This window comes from Rousettus aegyptiacus, unplaced genomic scaffold (assembly GCF_014176215.1).
Source record: "Rousettus aegyptiacus isolate mRouAeg1 unplaced genomic scaffold, mRouAeg1.p scaffold_m13_p_11, whole genome shotgun sequence".
Classification (NCBI taxonomy): domain Eukaryota; kingdom Metazoa; phylum Chordata; class Mammalia; order Chiroptera; family Pteropodidae; genus Rousettus; species Rousettus aegyptiacus.
This window is the reverse complement of record NW_023416286.1, coordinates 90,381,027-90,399,025: the sequence shown is the minus strand read 5'-3', so window position 1 is coordinate 90,399,025 and position 17,999 is coordinate 90,381,027. Positions and strand designations below refer to the sequence as shown.

General features: G+C 47.6%; 1 protein-coding gene across 3 annotated transcripts in view; it reads right to left on the bottom strand.

The window, feature by feature from the left end:
- DGKH (diacylglycerol kinase eta) overlaps positions 1-17,999 on the bottom strand; it is a 155,742-nt gene that overhangs the window by 72,124 nt on the left and 65,619 nt on the right. Inside the window, exon 1 of one of the 3 annotated variants that reach the window (XM_016158154.2) lies at positions 1,169-2,080. The exons of the other annotated variants lie outside the window; for them this stretch is intronic. The gene's annotated coding sequence lies outside the window, so the exon portion shown is untranslated. Of the gene's footprint in view, positions 1-1,168; positions 2,081-17,999 lie in introns of those variants that run through there. 3 annotated transcript variants of the gene reach the window in all.

The following is a 17,999-nucleotide window of genomic DNA, read 5'->3' as shown; positions in this document are numbered from 1 at the left end:
GCAAAGGACGAGTCACGCTGATGATCGGTAATGGCCAAAGAGGGAGACGAGGGCAAAACCGAGCATCTCACAGGGTTTACTTCCATGTCTAATCTGAGTCCTCATTTCCTTGGTGAAGAAAATAAGAGTCTCTGCAACTTAAGTGAGTTTAGTTCTCTGAGGGTAATGTGGTGTGGTCTAGGGAAAGGAAAACTCTAAGGGACCTTTTGTTGTCTTTGATCTCGTCGCCCCGCGCTTATCGGGGTTTTCAGTCCTTTACCAAAGGCTGTGAGCCCAAATGAATGATGTATTCCTATTTCGTAACACGCACCTTGAAAACTGATTTTAAATATACAAAATAATTCACAGTAAGCTTAGAATTAATACATAGCTATCGATATGGAATGTTTTTAAAAACTGAAAATCAAAGGAAGCACTATCAAATGAGTTTCTAATTGGCCGACAATGGCATTGAGAATATCATTATTAAATAACGTTAAGTTTACATATTTCTATTGCCTATTTTAATATGATATTTATATATATATATAAAACTGTCCCTATCGTGTAGAACTCCCCTGTACCACTTTTTAGTGAGAGCAGAGAAGAATTAGCACAGAAGTCATTTAGTTGGTTTTAAGGAGAAAATGATAACTGTGACATCTTTTTTCATGTCACTAAAGAAGGCAAATCATTTATATTAAGAATCTTACAGCAGGTGATATGGAAACTTCGTGCTGTTCTGGCACCAGAAGTGATTCACAGCGAGACCCTGAAACGACCTGAAAGAAGCCTTTACTGACGTGTAACTACAATATCCTGGTTGTAATCCTGAAGTTGCTAAATCGTAAGCATTTACCGCAAAGAAGGAACTACTTATTTACTTGTGGAAGAAGAGAATTATGTCACATTCCTACCCAGAAACTATTTCCAAGTAATATACTATGTACTGATATAGCAAATAAATTTTCTCAGGTTAAAAGTCATTTCATCAAGTGATAATCTACATATTGTACTACAGAGCAGATTTCCATGTCATGAAAAAGCAATAATCATCTTTAAAAAAAAAAAAAGGGAGGGGGCCTTGCCCCAAAGGAGTAAACTAGCAAGCCTCAATCACTACTAATCTTCTTAGAAAATAAGTCCATTATTCGAAACTACAGAGATCAGCCCAACCTTACTTACTCACCAGTCACTGCCTCCTCTCATCAGCCATAAATTCAGGCGACACAATCCTTCCCTCAATCAGGGGGCCTTTACTACATCTGACAGGCACTCCCACTTAAATAAGGCCGGCCGGAGTCACATGGAAGGGGAACTCCAACCCTTTAGCTCTGGGTATGTGTTAATTGCATATGAAATTGGACAGAGCTCCTCCTTTGCATTTCCTTCTGGTTTCCACCGCCCTCTTTGGATAAAGCTCATTAGCAGCCGGTCATTTCTCTTCTTGAATAAATAGTTAATGCAAAGAGCAATGCCGCCCTCATTACTCAGGAGCCAAATGGACGCTTTATGGCTGCAAAATGTTTTTCTGAGACAGCTCATCAAACACAGGAGAGCAATACCATTAACTCGTAATACACTCCTGGCTCTGACGACTGGCATGGTACCCTGCAAACTACAGTTTCGCCAGGAGGGATACATCTGATATTTACCTGAATAAACAGCACCTGTGGCATTTGTTTGTTTGTTTGTTTGTTTTGCTATACTGCAAGATGTCACTATATGGATTTCCTGTCTTTCATTATGATGTTATAGTGAAATAAGTTACTATTCAGGTAAATAAACCAGGTTTGCTATTTTATTAATTTTGTTTTTGCTTAATTCTAAGTGAAGCAGGCTACCTGATGGTTTTAGCTACATTTAATGCCTTTATATTCTTTAAAAGTCATCGTGAATTCAACAAAAAGGGAGAAGGGAGGACAGAACAGCTTCTCATTTTTCCTGTCACTCTGGAAACTACATAATGCCTGTTCTAAGGGATTTCAGCAATATTAAATCACGTGTATCTTATACACCAACGACGTAAAATGTATACATTTGCGATTTCTCCTTTTAAACAAAAATTTGTAAGCAAGTAAAGATTATCACACATTTTTTAAAATAATAAAGTTTTTAAGAGCCAAAAAAAGGAATTACAAGTAATTTTAAGAAATCTATTGATTGTAAAGTTACATTTTAAAAAATGGGTATAAAAAAGAAAATCCTTCAGAATTCATGTGATGCAGGGGTGTCTGGCTGTGCGGCTGCACCCCCAGAAACACCCCCACAAGCACCCCAGAGCCGTCGGGGGCTAACGGAAGACAATGTTGCCAGCATGCCTACAGCATCTCCCGGGTCGGCCCTTCTCCTGTAAGGCGACCTCTCGCTAGGCTGCCAAGGCTTCGCGTCCCCTCCCCTCTCCACCCTTTGGGGGAAGGAGAGTGACAGTAGTTGACTGACAGGCGCCGGCGGTGCCCTAACTGAACCCCATTCCGCTGAAGTCCAAATCTTTACCAGGAAAATACTTGGGGAGGCGCAAACTCTGAAAATGATCCGGTTCTTACTGCAAAAGGACATCCGACTAGTGAGCAGGGTGGAGGGATGGAAGGAGAGAGGAAATGCGGGGAGGGGGCCATTCCGGGGAAGTCCGCCCGCTGGGGGCCGGGACGCTTCCGGAACTACAGGATTTCTCCCATGTCTCGAGGCACCTGCAGCTCGCTCGCCCTAAAGCGGCCCCTCCCCGCCTCCCCATCCTTATATCTCAGCCCCATTTTTATTCTCTCCAGCTACCCAAACATTCCCAAGTAATCCTTATTTTTTTTTTCAATTTTAATTAACATCATTGGGGGGTCACTGGTTAATAAAAAACTTGGAAACATTAACCCACCAAGATATCTGCACCTCGACGTTCGTGGTGGCATTCCCGAGTGATTTTTTTGCAGGCGCATCTGACTTTCCTTCCGTAATCAGTTTTTCCAAGCTATGGTCACCGCCCTCCGCCCAGCCCCGGACACGTCTGTCTGTCTGTCCCCTCACGCACCCAGCACTGGCAGCGGTACGAACCACGTGGGCTCTACCTTAATAATCGAGATGACGGGGAAGCAAAGCAAGGCTTGCTTGTCTGAGAAAGTGTCGAACAGACGGAGTACAGAGAGGAGACGGCTAAGCAGTTTGCTTCCTACATGCTGAACTCTCCCTGAAAGGCGACAGTGCTCCACCGTGAGACTCACTGGCCTGTGAGGGCTCATCCGCAACGCTATTACACGTGCATTAAGTATATGACATTCCAGAGAAGAGCAGCATTGTGCTTAAGACTTTAAATACGTAAACACCTGCCGGAGAAAAAGATACGTGGCCGAATCCTATGCTGGTTCTTATCGTCCAGTGAAGGAATTACAGATAATTTTCATCGTAATTCTTTATTGGTTTGTCTGCAGTTTCTCAAGTAAATAACGTAGTCCTTCTATCATAAAACATAATTTTTTACTGACAGAAGGATGGAAATTTACCATTTAAAATTTTGCACTGTCCCAAAGCCGTTCTCAAACTCTGCCGCACGTCAGAACCATCTGGGAGGTTCTCGAAAGCCCCAGCGTCGGGGCTGTGCTCTATACCGATGAACTCAGAGCCCGCGAGGGTGGGACCCGGCTGGGGCTGCGGCTGCTGTTTTAACTCCCAGGGGATCCGGAAGTGCAGCCGAGATCCATAGCCGGCCTTCTGAAGATGTTTTATCGTTCCCCACAACACCGTTAGAACTTGAAAAAGGAGACATGTTTCTGCAGAGAAGTGAATTACAGACAACTGCTAATGCATGAGCTCCCAACTGGAAGCCACTAATGTAACCCTGGAGTCAGAGCGACCGCGGCCGAACACCGACAGCATCCCCCCTTTACCTGTGTGGCCCCGGACACGGTTCCTCAGCCCCCCGAGGCTCGGCCTCACCTACGCTAAGCGGGGGCAGGGTACCGCTTCGCAGCTGTGCAGACAGCGGTGTGGGCTCGCCAGGCAACCCGAGTAGAGGGTTCGGCGCAGGGCCCGTGACGAAGCCAAAGCTTGTGAGCGTGAGCATCACCGCTCTTCCTGGCACCGACAGAAATTAAGTGTCTGCTCACAAATGTCTTCTCCAACAGAACAGTCACCTGACGAGCAGACCACCAAAACTGGGACGAGGACGACGACCCACTTCCTGGAAGATGTTGGGACACGATCAGATTAGAAAATACCGTTCCCCCTCAATCGCACGGCGTCTCACCTTCCCAAAGCAGGACCGCAGGACGGCGGAAGGACCACCCGAGCCCACGGCGTCAGGCCTCCGCGTGCCACAGAGGCAGCCTGCCCGCCCCCTCCAGCACGACCCACGCCCGGACCAACCCGCAGGCAGGTTGCCTAACTTAACCCAGATTCTAAGATTCTGCAGTGAAGGAAGCTCTGCAGCCTTCTTTGGCAATGTGAATGTCCAACAACGTTTTCTGTCCGGAAATTCTTCTTTCTAGCTGAAGTTCTTTACAACGAACTGATCGCACTTGCCATGGATGGAATAATAATCCCTGTGCCGTGAACGGCCTTTCGTGGAAAGTGGGACCAACCCAAAGGTCACTGTGCTATGACAGTTTTTTATTGTCCATATTCATTATAACTTAGGAGATACACTCTGACTTCTGTTTACGCTGAATCAGGGATAATTGTGCCTTTTTCATACCAGGCTTGGTATACCTGCAGCTGCCAACTGCTCAATCTTAATACACCTCCCTCCCGTCCATCCTTCCTCATAGAACTTATATCCAACTCTTAAATTATGTATGTTGCTTTTTTTTTTCATTCTTCCTTTATGGAACGAAATCAATCACTTTGATGACTTAAATGTGCCAAACTGCAAATGTAGTCATGCATCTTAAGTGACTATTTTCAGAGCAAAGATGCTTATTCCCATACTTCAGAGAGTAACGTGGGGACCTCCACATCCAAAAGCAGAGGTCTTCAAACCATGTGTGAGCAACTCAAATCAAGCCAAGAGGCTTTTCAAATCATATCTGACCACGCTCCGAACCAGACTCGGTGAATCAAAATTCATTGGGGGTAGGGAGGGGGATAATTCAGATGTCATCTGTAGTTTGGCAAAGCTACACCGGTGATTCTGATGCATGCCCCTGCTAATCAACCGTGAGGGGTAGCAGAAGCATCCAACCTTCCCGTTAGTAAAGGCGGGATCTCGTCTAAATAAAGTGCTCTTAGTCTTTCTGGCTCCTTAGCTCCCTTTCGGCGCCCTTCTGCTCCCTAATTTCCAGAGTTCTCACCTGCCCCGAACGGTATTCCTTTGTGTGGGACCGATCTGAACTAGCCTACCACCTACGGCACCCCGCGTGATATCACGGAGGTCCCAAAACGATGACCTCTGGTGTTTTTGTTTGGCCATTCCGTTTGAACACTGAAGTGCTGTGTTATAAAACAACAACAACAAAGAAATTAAAATCATCCTATTAGACAGGGACTTTGCTTACCCACAGCACCAGCGGTTTAAAGCCATTTGCTCTAGAAGGCCACTTCACACACTCATACCACCCAGTGGGCCCCAGGGGCGTTTGAGTTTCAAGTTCCCATACACGCCCTCTGACTCCTTTACCTTCTGGACTCACCGCTTCTCTCTGTTATTATCCGGTTGCCTCCAGCCCCATGTTTTCTAAGATGACGACTACCGGCCTAAAAAAAGGCGATTTTTTTCCTGAGGTGTTAATAGATGAGAAAGGTTTCATTCATAGTTTCTCCCAAAGGTACTTGGATTTTGACAGAAGACTAAAAACCATACGATGCCGCAACAAATCTATTTCCGGCACCCGAACCAAATAAAGTGTCACAGGTATTTTCAACAGATAGCATCGTTTAGATCAACAAAATAACAGAAGTTTAGATGAGGGAGAGACCTTCTCCTTATTAGGAAGAGACGCGGTGCCATAAATACTCATTTTATAGCTGTAAACACTGTGGAACCCACATTACGTGCTCAGGAAGGCGGCAGTTGCATGAAACCTTGGAACACAAGTTTCACAATATCTAAAACGATAGAAAATGACTTATAAGGATGCAGTGGACTGAGGACATGACTGAGGTCGACAGGGCATTGATGTGCATATCTTCCACGGAGCTGGCCTGCCGGATAGGTAAAAGGAAATTTAACCCGTTTGAAATCGCAAACTCGGTCAGCAGGCGAGCCAGCGGGGGCAGTCAGGCTTCTGGCTTCGAGTCACAACTTCTCTTCCCTATTGTAACCGATGAGCAAGGCCAGTTTCTCAGGTGCCGTTACGTGGGCCAAGGAACCGGCCCAAAGTACCACATCCACTGTGCTGTAACTACATATATGTATGTCACCCTAAGAAATAAACTGGCATCGAAATAATCACGTTAACAGAAAAGAATGAAGACACAGAAAGCCTCGGGTTAGCAAAAACAAAATATTTCCTGTAAAATTTCTCCAAATAAATAAGCTATAACCTCATTTAGCTATAAAATAATAGCTATAATTTCATCTTGTTACTAAAAATAATACTTGGTTCATGAAAATTGGTTAAAAAAAAGACATCTAAAAACCATGATTGGCCACTCTAAGACCAGACCAAAATCAGTTCCTATCTAGACTGACAATATAAAGCAAGCGCAGTTCATCAATACCAAAGGTACATCAAAGAATTCGGACCTGAAAGGCAGGCCGCTCAAACCGGCCACATGATTCTACATAACGTGCTCGATGCTCGCAAACGGATGTCGTCCGAGAAGAATGGGCCGAGGAGGCCGCACATGCTGCTTCTCCCCCCAGAAAATCAGGGCCACTGCACAGTTACGTCTCCGTCCTATACGTCGTCGTGAGTCCTTTAAAGATAAGCCAGAAAGGAGATGCGAAGGCGCTGGTAAAACTAATTCTAGCAATAATCATGGTGGTGGTGATGATTTAATTTACTAGCACAGCCGGGTCTCTACAAACCAGGCATTTTAGATAAACACAGACGAGATATAAAATCCTATCTAACATTGTATCTGAAGTATTGTGAAAACAGGGTTGTCTTTTTTTTTTAGTAGTATTATAATAACAAGGGCCACAGTCATTTCAGAAATCACTGAGACAGGCGGCCGCGTGCATTTCCACTGTACATCAGCAGTGAGCATCATGAGTTAATTGCTACATGAAAAGCAGCACCTTTCGCTTGGGCATCGCGGCCTGTCCCAGCGACGGGAACGAAGCATTAGCCCCGTTCCCCGGGCACAGGCTCTTCTGGTTTGCAACCCGTAAATGGCTTTCCGCAGGGCGCGTGCGTAATGGGAAATCTCGAAACCAAAATAATTATCTCGTTTGTACCGGCCGCCGCAAAAACGAAAAAACATTTCTAAAACCTAATTTTTCCATTACGCCATAATCACACTCAAGGAAGAGGGAAGATATTGGACCACGCTGAAAACTTTAAAAGAGCCATGAAAATGATACTAAAAAAGCACTTTCGGCCCTTTCGACGGCTTTTTAACGCCTCTCTCTCCATGGCCCGCAGACAGCAGCGGGGCGCGCGGCCCCCACTTCGAGCGCGCAGCGTCTCCACTGCCCGCCCCACACACGCTCTTCTCATTTCTGCTCTTGATCAAAGGCACCGTTTACACACCAGCCTTGCCCGTTCCAACAGCTCCGCCAGGGTCCGCCTCTCCCCCGGCCTCCCTTCGGTGGGTCACTGCCCTCCTCATCTTTCCCACAGGCCTCTCGCCCTCCCCGACCGAGGCCCAGCGGGCGCCCACCCTCGTGGTCGTTTCCTCGGACGTTACGGGACTGTCCGACCTGGGCTGCCTGCCAAACCCGCCACTCTTGTCCCAGGTGTCTGCGAGGAAGCTGCCGAAAAGAGCGGCCACGTAGCATTTTAGAATCTTCTGAATGGGTAACACACCTAATACACCTTTGTGACACCAAATCCAAAATGTGCCTAGAATGAAAAATACGTCCGTCTCCCCCCTCTAAGCCCACCTCCGGCTACCGAGTTCCCTGCCTGAGGCAAACAAATGTGTGTCTGCTTCTGCATCTCTCTCCGGAGATCTGCATATACAGTGAACACAGAGTCTTCTGAGGTTCACACACATGCATTCACACACACTCAAACACACACAGAACAGCACTTTATACATGTACACTCCTCCACGTGTGGCTTTGCCACTGAATGAAATCTGGAGTTCACTGCACGTGGTTACATGCAGAGCTGATTCCTCCTTTTTCATGGCTGCATAGCATTCCACTGCACGCCGTATTTCATCATTCATGTCAATCGGACCTCCAACCTTTACATTTGGGTTGTTCCTAATCTTTGGCTATTACAATGCGCAATCGATATCCTTATACACGTGTCTTTGCACGCACAAACCGCGCATTTCATCAGCCTTTCCAATTCTGGGCGGTGTGGGCAGCGAAGTCGCTGATGAACCTAAAGGCGTGAAAGAACTTTCTTCACACTCTATCCTGTGAAGGGAGCACCTTTACCACATGGTATCTTCGACGGCCATGCCAGTTTTCGCTGGTGCACACGCTTCTACCCACACTGAAAAGCCGTACCATCCGAAACAGGCCCACATGAACGTGTTCCCTGCACACACGCACACAAAGCCACTGCGTTCTTACAGAGGCCCCCAAAGTGAGACGGTGTAGCTATTGATGATGATAGCTTTTCTCGCGTCATGAGCCTAACAAAAAGGGAAGCCCGAATAATACTTCTGAGCAACTACAGAACAGTAATTACTGCCAGTGCCCTTTACTGATGGAATTCTGGAAAAGAAAACGGCCAAGGTTTGTACACAAATAAGACCACGGCGTCCAAACGCTCAACCCGATGCATTTACAAACATGAGATAACTAAGAACATTTATCCATACACACGACACGTAGAATACTGTCCCTCTCCCGGTCAAATGTCAGCGGCAGGCCCGTGTGACCTCTGGTTCCAAATCTGGTCACTTGCCACTGCCAGATGCTCACACTAAACAGGGTTGTGCTAAACTATTACAAAGCAGGAGTGAAGTGTGTAAAAGCAACTCATTTGCAGAGACAAGAAATCCCACCAGCTGAGCCAGGCAGACCGTGTCACTAGGCCGCACCTGGTGCCTGGATTAATGGGAGGTGTCAGCCCCGCCTGCTGGAGGGGCCTGATGAGGTTCTGACGTCGGGGGCCACATCAGCTTGCAGCCACACCTTCTGCTCCACGGTGGCAGTGCTGCGGAGCAGCTTCTTGCTACGAATCTGTTTTTCTCCGAGATTTTAAAGACTGTCTTCTGCCCCGAGTCCCTGAGTTCCATACCGGTAGGCGCGGCTTGCCAGAAGTTTCTGAAGGGATCCTGAGAGATCTGTTTGATCCTTCACAAACCCTGGTCAACTAGCACGGCTCATGTGCCAGGACTGTTCAAAAGCCTTCGGATCGGCTACCTGCAAGTCTCACCCTGTGATAATGAACAAAAATAGGAAGGAAGGAAGGAAGGAAGGAAGGAAGGAAGGAAGGAAGGAAGGAAGGAAGGAAGGAAGGAAGGCAGGCAGACAGGTTCCTCCAACTGGATAGCACTCCATCTACCTGTTGTCAACAAAAAGATCTTGCTTCTAACTTCACTTGTCCGTCGCTGACTAGATTGTAACCTGTTTCCCGTAAGGGCATACCTACCTTTGCCTTTGCACATTCCGATCTGGTCTTGGCAAAGTCTGAACTGGCTCCAAAGACCACAGAAATGTTTAAGGCAAAAACCACCGAACTGGAAATCTCTTTTGTGAACCCCTTTCTGTGAGGATCGTACGTATCTCTGGGCTTCTCTGGGAGTCTGAGCACCATGGCTCCCAACTTCTTACAGGGCACCAAAGAGTCTGGCTTCCTGAGGGGTCGGGAACATCGAACTTAGGAAAAAAAGACTCTGCCATGCTAGCCAGAGCAGAGCTCTCTGGGGTTCTGTCGCCTCGATCAAATGGCCACGGGCTTTCAGGTTTCCGAGGTCTGGACATTTACGGTGGGTTTTTAAAAACATTTGCATTGCCAGGGGTTTATTTTCCCATATTGGTCCCTACTGCCGGTACCTCCATGAGATGGGCTGTCGTCTTTCACAGCATTCGAGGCTTCCCCGTTCCCCAAACGGGTATCAGAAGTCAGAGCTAATCTGAGTGCGTGGGACCGAAGAGCCTTCGAGAAGCACTTCAGCCATGCAAAGACCATGATGGCGTCCAGTAAATCCCATGGCCCTTCTTCCAAGGGCATCGGTGGGGCGGTCAGGCTGGCGGAGGGCGGGCAAGCCTTCTGCGGTGGTCCACACGGCGTGGACGCTGCCGTGTACCTGGGTGGCCGGGGGAACCGGGGCCGCGAGGTCAGACGTGGGCAGCCCTTGCCAGTTCTCATGCACAGTCTCTCAGGAGAAAAGACGGGATCTAGAAGTTCAACTGCAAATAGCTACAACTGCTGTCTCCAGGGCCACAGTCACGGTGACGGCGTCAGCTCAGGACCAGTGAGATGCCCTGCGCAAGGCCTAGCACATGGAACGTGAGTAAAATGCACATTTATGACTACCCCCCGAAACAGCTGTGCGGCCTGTGGCCATTCCCTGGGAGCCACGGCACAGAAGGGGCACTCGAAGGTCACTCCTCCCTCACACAAGGTGAGAGCGGGCCAGACTGCCCGCTGCGGGGCGGCCTCCCACACTGGCCAGCCGCATGGTGCCCGCGGCTACTGTCCCCCCCGGGTGCCAGTGTCTGCACTCGGGGGGGGGTGGGCAGTGCCACACGGCCACCCCATCCTGGCCTCAGAAATGCCGGCACGGGGCCCGCCCGTGGCGAAGGGCAGACGAAGCCGTCCCCGCGGGGCCCGTCTGTGGAATCGCGAGTGGCATGCGCCTCGAGCCCGCAGAGGCCATGTGCCCCCCGCCCCCCCACAGCCTGTGATGGACCCCTGCGACAGCACGGTCTCCGGCCCCCGCTGGGCGGCGGGTCCTTATTCTCTTTATCCCAAGGATCCCGCTCCGGGGACCCACCCGGGGAGGCTTTAAAACTTTTTACAATTGCGGTGCTCGGTGGCCAATTCTTTTCATTCACCGCTGCATACCCAGAACCTGGCATGATCTCCGATACATACGACACGCTCTCAATAAGTATCTGCTAATTGAATGAATGAATGAATGAATGAATGAATGAATATCGGAGGGCAGTTCCAGAGGTGGACGATGGGCTAGGGAGTGGGCTGCTGTGCAAGAGCCTGTGGGTCAGAAACAGTACTAGTGGCAGCAGTTTGAAGGTCACTGACCACATTCTGCCTGAGCCCTGGGTCCTCTGCAGACCAGGACCGGCGAGGGCAAGTGGTCGTGCCAAGCAGTGCGACTCCCCACGGCTCCCAAACCAGCCACCGCGTCGACTCACACCACGACAGGCTCTTAGATGAGCTGGTCCCTGTGCTGGGACTCCCATGGGCTGACCGTGCAAACCAGCCCGGTTCCCAGAGCTCTGGGGTCGCCACAGTATGCGAGGACGTGCCCACCGCTTCCTGACTGCTTTAGAAAGCCATCTCTGAAAGAGGTGCGGACGGCTCCTGGTGAAGGCAGAGACAAGGAAAGCCACGATGCTTCTGCCCATAACGAGATTTCGGTGTAGCTACAAGAGGACCCACGGTTTCTTACCTCCTAGGACTCTGGTCTGGGGAAGCTCATAATATAGCTTTTCAGGGGTATTCCTCTGGGTTATATGCCTGGAAAAGATGCCACTTCACTAAATGAAAAGAAAAATACGATACGCCCACAGGAACAATGATGTCTCGTTTCTAAAAGCCTGGGGCCTAAGTTATAGAAAAAGGAATACAAATTTCAAACTTGCAAATTATGAGCTTTCGTAGTATAAAGCCATATAAAGTATAAACCTTACATGTCATTTTAAAAGGCGAAATGGCCACTCGAATTGCATTAATGTCATTTTAGAGTGCTATAAAATATTTTAAACAACTTGGATGTAAAATACATGAATTTTGCCACTATCAGGCATCTAATAATTCTGTTGAACCACTACTATGATTAATGTTAGCCATGAATCATATCTGTAAGAATTACTTCTGGTATAAAAACAGTCTGGGTCATTATATAAAGATTTCAAGATGGATACAAATATTTATAGGTATATTACAATCCAGCATCACTGGAGGAAAATTAGAAAACTGTTCTCTAAGCTAAAACCTGAAATTACATTTTTTTCTCAAATAATAGCTAGAGTTTATAAACATTTGCTCATTCAACAAAACTCCTTCCTTCCTTCCTTCCTTCCTTCCTTCCTTCCTTCCTTCCTTCCTTCCTTCCTTCCTTCCTTCCTTCCTCCTTCCCTCCCTCCCTCCCTCCCTCCCTCAAACATCTATTGTCATTCCGCTCTGCCCAGCCCTGTGTTAGCCTTTGGGATTCAGTGGTGAAGAAGACAATTTTTGTAACTACAAGGAAATTGGGTCCCCACCATCTCCCCCTGCCCCTTCCACATACACAAGCCAAGCAAAGATCTCTCCCACAGCGTTCCTGCAGGATGGTTGGTCACTGAGCTCTTGCTGCGTGATGTCCTGAGATTAGGGAGTGGGCCGCTGTGTCCAGCACAGTGCCCACGCAATCCACTCCTCCTTGACAGTCCCCACTGAACCCCAAGGGCTCGACAGTCAGGAATTCTGGACCAGCTCTGCAGAGCTATTGGCTGTCCCACCTCGAGGAGCTCATGTCAGCCCTCTGAACCCGAGTCTGCCCCGAGAACTCTGGCTGGGAGGCATCTATGGTTCCCGGGGAATGAGACAACTGGGCAGTTGTGACAATGGGCAGAGCCACTACCTCACAAGGGGCCTGTCCCACCAGGTGGAACTCTCAAGTCAGGGAGTTCTCCTCTAGGTAGAGCTGAAACTGTCCCTCCGGGAACTCAATCACAGGTCTTTGTCCTGCACGCGGCAGGAACACAAAACCTGTCTACTGCCTCTTTTACATGATAACCCCTCAAATGTGAAAGACATTCCACGTTTCCCCCACATCTCTGAAATAACAAGTGCCTTTTAATGTCGATCAATCCTGCGATCCCAGGACCTTTGTACAGATTGCTACCCCACCCCGGTGAGCTCTTTAGCCAACATTTCCATTGCAAATGCAGTGCCCGAAATATAACGTAATTACATTCAAGTTGTGGTGTGACCCGCAAATGTGACACGGGCCTCTGGTGACACAACGTTGACTTGGAGTAGAAAAGACGACTGAACGTGTCAAAACCGAACAGAAAGACTCTGTGAACCACACTCATTTAAAACTCCGCAGCAGGGAGGCAGAGCGGCACCGTGGTCAGGAGCAGGGCCGAGGCCAGAAGACCCGGATGGGTGCAGAGTCCAGCCATTCACAGGGATTAGACGTTAGACCCCATGCTTCAGAGTCCTATGTACGGAGAGCGTGACGGTTCCCACCTTACAGGACGGAGACAAAGGACTGAATGAGTTATCAGATACGAAGCTTTTAGAAGAGGCACACGGCAGTTCCGGCAAATATTACCGAATAAAGCAGGCGGCTTGTTTCAGTGACTGTTTACTTGGGTGATTATCTAAACACCTGCCGCCTGCTGAGCATGCACGAATGGTGTGAAAACAATAACTTTCCGTTACTTCTTTTGTGACTAACCTTGAGACACTAACCGGTAAAAGGAAATCGACACTTTCTGAGATTCAAAGGATGTGAGACCTCTCTTGAGAAAGAAACGGACCAAACTACAGTAATGCTGAACTATAGTAATACAGAGGAAGCTAAGGAGTAAACACAATAAACAGGAAGTAAACACTAAAACACAGCCTGCTGATTTCAATTATGCTACGAATGCATCATTTTCAGCATTTTGTCTGCTGTACGAGCATGTTCTCTTTGTTTACTGGCTTGATTTTATGCACATTTTTTAAACCTCATCAGAAAAATCATAATCTAATGCTAATCGACTTTCAGTGTTGTCTGCTGTGACAAGTGACCCTTACACTAAATGACTCCGCTCCAGTGCTCACTGAGTTCTAAAAATAAATGCTACCGTGTGGTATCTGAGTTTCGCACAGCCGAGCGAGCCAGCACGGACGTGCAGTAACCGTGAGGTTTCACACACACTTGCAGAGCGCTCACTAGCAACGTTAAGAGTGGCTAAATAAACCAAACGAATTACCGGTGCATTTCTTTCTAGTTAAAAAAAAAAAAAAGTGCTACTTTCTTTACAAACTTCCATAAGAAGTTTTAAAAATGTCAATATAATAATTTCTTTAGAATGATGACTCATTTGTTTAAGGTTCAGGCTTTCATTAAACAGTAAAGAAAACAGTCATTTGAACAGCAGGCTTCGAAACCCTAGCATATATCATGTGATTGTGATGACTTTCAGATCATTAAAAAGCTCTTCTTTAGCAAATAGCTTCTCCTAACAAAGAATGATGGCAATTCATTCATTACAGAATGGCTGTTTTCCCCATGACACTTACTAATGTGAGTCGAAAGTGAGAATAAATCTTCACTACACCTCTGAGAGGCGGGCAGGATGAAATAGTTTCTCAAGATAAAGTTCCTCTACGTTCTCCTCCGAAATTCCTGAACTTTGAGGACTTCGTACCATACTGTCAGCAGAATACTGCATGACATGAACATCCCCTGGATCGAACATCACATCTGGGACGCTTCCCGGGGGGGCACCACTGTGACCAAGGGGAAATCAACTCTGCAGTTTAACCTAAGAAAAACATACCACAGACAGCAGAAAGATGTGGTACAGATAAAAATGTGAAAGTGAAAATAAAACTCGAAACACCATGCGGGTATAAACAAAATAAAAAAAAAAAAAAACGGTCAAAAAATGGACAAAAAGATTAAGAACATATTACAGATTTCGCAATCATGGAACATGCCACAGCAGAAAGGAAACTGCAAGTCAATCGATGAGGAACACTAACCTAAAGGTTTATAAAATGCCAGACGGCAGCCCAGGATTGTCCCCCTCCCACCTCCCCCCCCGCCGCACCCCCCATCACCTCGCTGTCACCTAATAGCTCAGAACGTGCTTTCAGGGCCAGGTTTTGCTGTCGCCGTTGTTGTCTATTGCAGAAAACCCTGAACCCGAACCTTGGTCACAAGGAGCCCAATCTACGACAATTAAAAAGTATACACGCACGTATGGGTGTGAATATATAGTTAATGGATCACCTCTATTTATTTCAGCTCCATGAGATCTGGAAGACAGGAACCCAGCTGGGCTGTGTGACCAACAGAAACGGTGTGATGAGAAACAGGCAGTGTTTTCAAGCCATGATGTTTGTGGTGATTATGAAGCAATGGAAAATTGATACTACCATGAACACAGAGTTGCTAACTCCAGGGACGGGAGCCTAGGACAGTGTAGGCTGGTTCTCAGCACGTCAGCAAACCCTTCGACGACTCTCACGGGGCCTGTGCCCCCTCCCCCGGAAGCTCCGCTGGCCCCAGTGACCCACTCGTGACCTCCAGCAGAGCGCTGCTCAGCAACGTGCCAGGGCTGGTCAGCTGCCTTCGGCTTCCTAGAACTCTCACCCGAGAATTCACTTTACTAGAGAGCATGGCGTCGGGTTTTCAGAAGCTCTGCTTTTCCACTTCCTGTTTACTAATTATAGGTCTTCTATTTACTATTGTCCCTCGTGAATCTACCATCCTTAGGGACTCCCAGCAGAGGAGGAGTGGCTGCAGCGAAGCAGAATGTGGCCATTCCTGGACTCCCCAGCCATCACCCCATCGTACGCCACCATTAACCCTGGACGTGAACTAGCCAAAACGACAGCCTCGAGAGCAACCATGGCAACCCAGGAAGGTGGGATGTTTTAGTATTTGAAGATAGGATTGTCAATTACAGCTAAACACATTTCTCACGTTCCCTTCTATACCCTGGAAAGTCCTACCAAACGGATTTGCTGCAAAACGCGGAGCAATCGGCCTAACACTTTGGTCTCTACGTTTCCGGCCCAACAAATTTCAGAAATAATGTTCGGTGAATTGAAGAAAGTTCTTGAGAATCTTTCAATAAAAACTCTTCTCATGCCTAACGTAAACTTTCACCTCGTTAATTAAACCAGCAAATACTTATGGAGAAGGTAACACGAGGCTGAAAGATACGACACAGGCCCTATGCTCAAGGAGGCCATCACAGACGCAAGGACTTAAGTACATACTGAGCAGAATATAAGTGACTTCTACAAGAAAGGCTCGAGGAGAGATGGCAGGCAGGAGCGAGTCCAAGACAGAGCTGTGCCAAGGACTTAGCGACCTCTCCCAACGACCTCTCCAGCGCTTCTCGGCTCCTTTACCCTCTATCTATCTGATAACGCTACACCTTGTCTTCACCCGAAATTATTCCATCCTTCACATCGTAAATGTCAGAACTCTCTTCGGACTGAACACCAGATCCCTGTTGGGGGGAAAACCCTTATCATCCCTCCCGCGTGAGCCTCCACCGAGGGGGGCGGACTACTGGTCACTCCCCAGGGAGACCAGTGGCTAACCTGATTGGTCCCCCTACCCCACCTTCACCCGAGAGGAAAGAGTAAGCAACATTCAGCCTTAGGCCCCCAATGGGTTATCAGAAGCTCTGTATTTAGTGGGTTTTGGATCCTGCTCAGCCATTACTAAGCTGTCACTTACCACTTGCGTTTCATTCTGAAAATCTGAGAATTAAGGGGGAAGACGGATGAGTTACTGATACTCCAAATATCCAACAACCCCTTTATCTTTCTGTCCGACATTCCCCAGGAACCAGGAACCCTGGATCAATCTAGTTGTTGTTCTCTGTCCCCATCTTCAACGAAATGCTACAGGCCTAAGGATTAACACTATGACTAAACCTGATCTCCAGTCTCTGGGAGATACTACACTATTCACTACCTAGTAAATCTTCTGTGGGCCCCTATCCAGTTTCAATTCCAATTTTCTATAGCAGCTACTCCAAACTCGCCTAAACTCTTACTCATAGCAGAAGGCCTTGTCTTCGATTTCACTGAAAAAATAGCAGTATTTGGGTTTGAAGTATATGAACTTCCTGCCCTCACCTGCTTCCGGAAGCTCTGTCTCCTGTTCGATGCGGGCCTCTTACCCCGTGTTCTGGCTCTTTGCCCTTCAGCGTACTTGGCAATCACACTCCATCAGTTACTCCCTCTCTCTACTGAAGCTTCAACTTCTGATTCTAACAATTCTTTCCTCTCTTCACACAGACACACTCAAGACTCATTTCGAAAATGAAGCAAAGGAACGAAAAAACCAAAACTCTCTCAACAAACCCGAACACTCTTCTAGCTACACGTCTAAGGGACAAGCTTTTAGGAGAAGTGACCTCCGCTGGGCCCTCTGCCTTTCCGCTCTGCATCTCAGTGCAGCCAGACGCAGGCCATCCCTTAACTGGTGTGACCGAACGGCCTCCGAGTTAACTACTGCAAGCAAACGCTGTTCATGTCTTCTTTGTCTTGACCTCTCAACAGCATTTGATGTTTAACGACTTCCGTCCTGAAACTCTTCCACTGGCTTTTATAACATCAGTGCCTCCTGATGCTCCTTCTATACTTTGGAATGCTCTGTCTTTATTGGTCGAACCTTACATTTTAACATTTTCCCAGGATTCTATTCTTGGGTTTCCTCTTCTCAAACTGAACTCTCCCTGGGGAGGGGGGAAGGGGGAAGGAGGAGAAGGAAGAATATTTACGCCATGAATTATCATCCTACATGCCCATGAATCAATAAGACTAAATCTGAACTCATTTGCTTCCTCCCCCACCCCGGCTCACCTCTATCATGGCCATGCTCTGTGTTTGTCTGTCTGTCTGTTTTCCCTGCCCTGTGGGGATAGACACAGCACACTGCTGTCCGGAGTGGTGGCTTCCTAAAGCCAGAACTGGGAGCGTGGATGGGGGCAACTACACAGCAAGAACAACACATCTTAGGGGACCTAAGGAAGACATGGTTACAGAAACAATCCCAATGAACGTCACTGAACTATCCTGTGTATATCTTTACTTATGATGTTTATT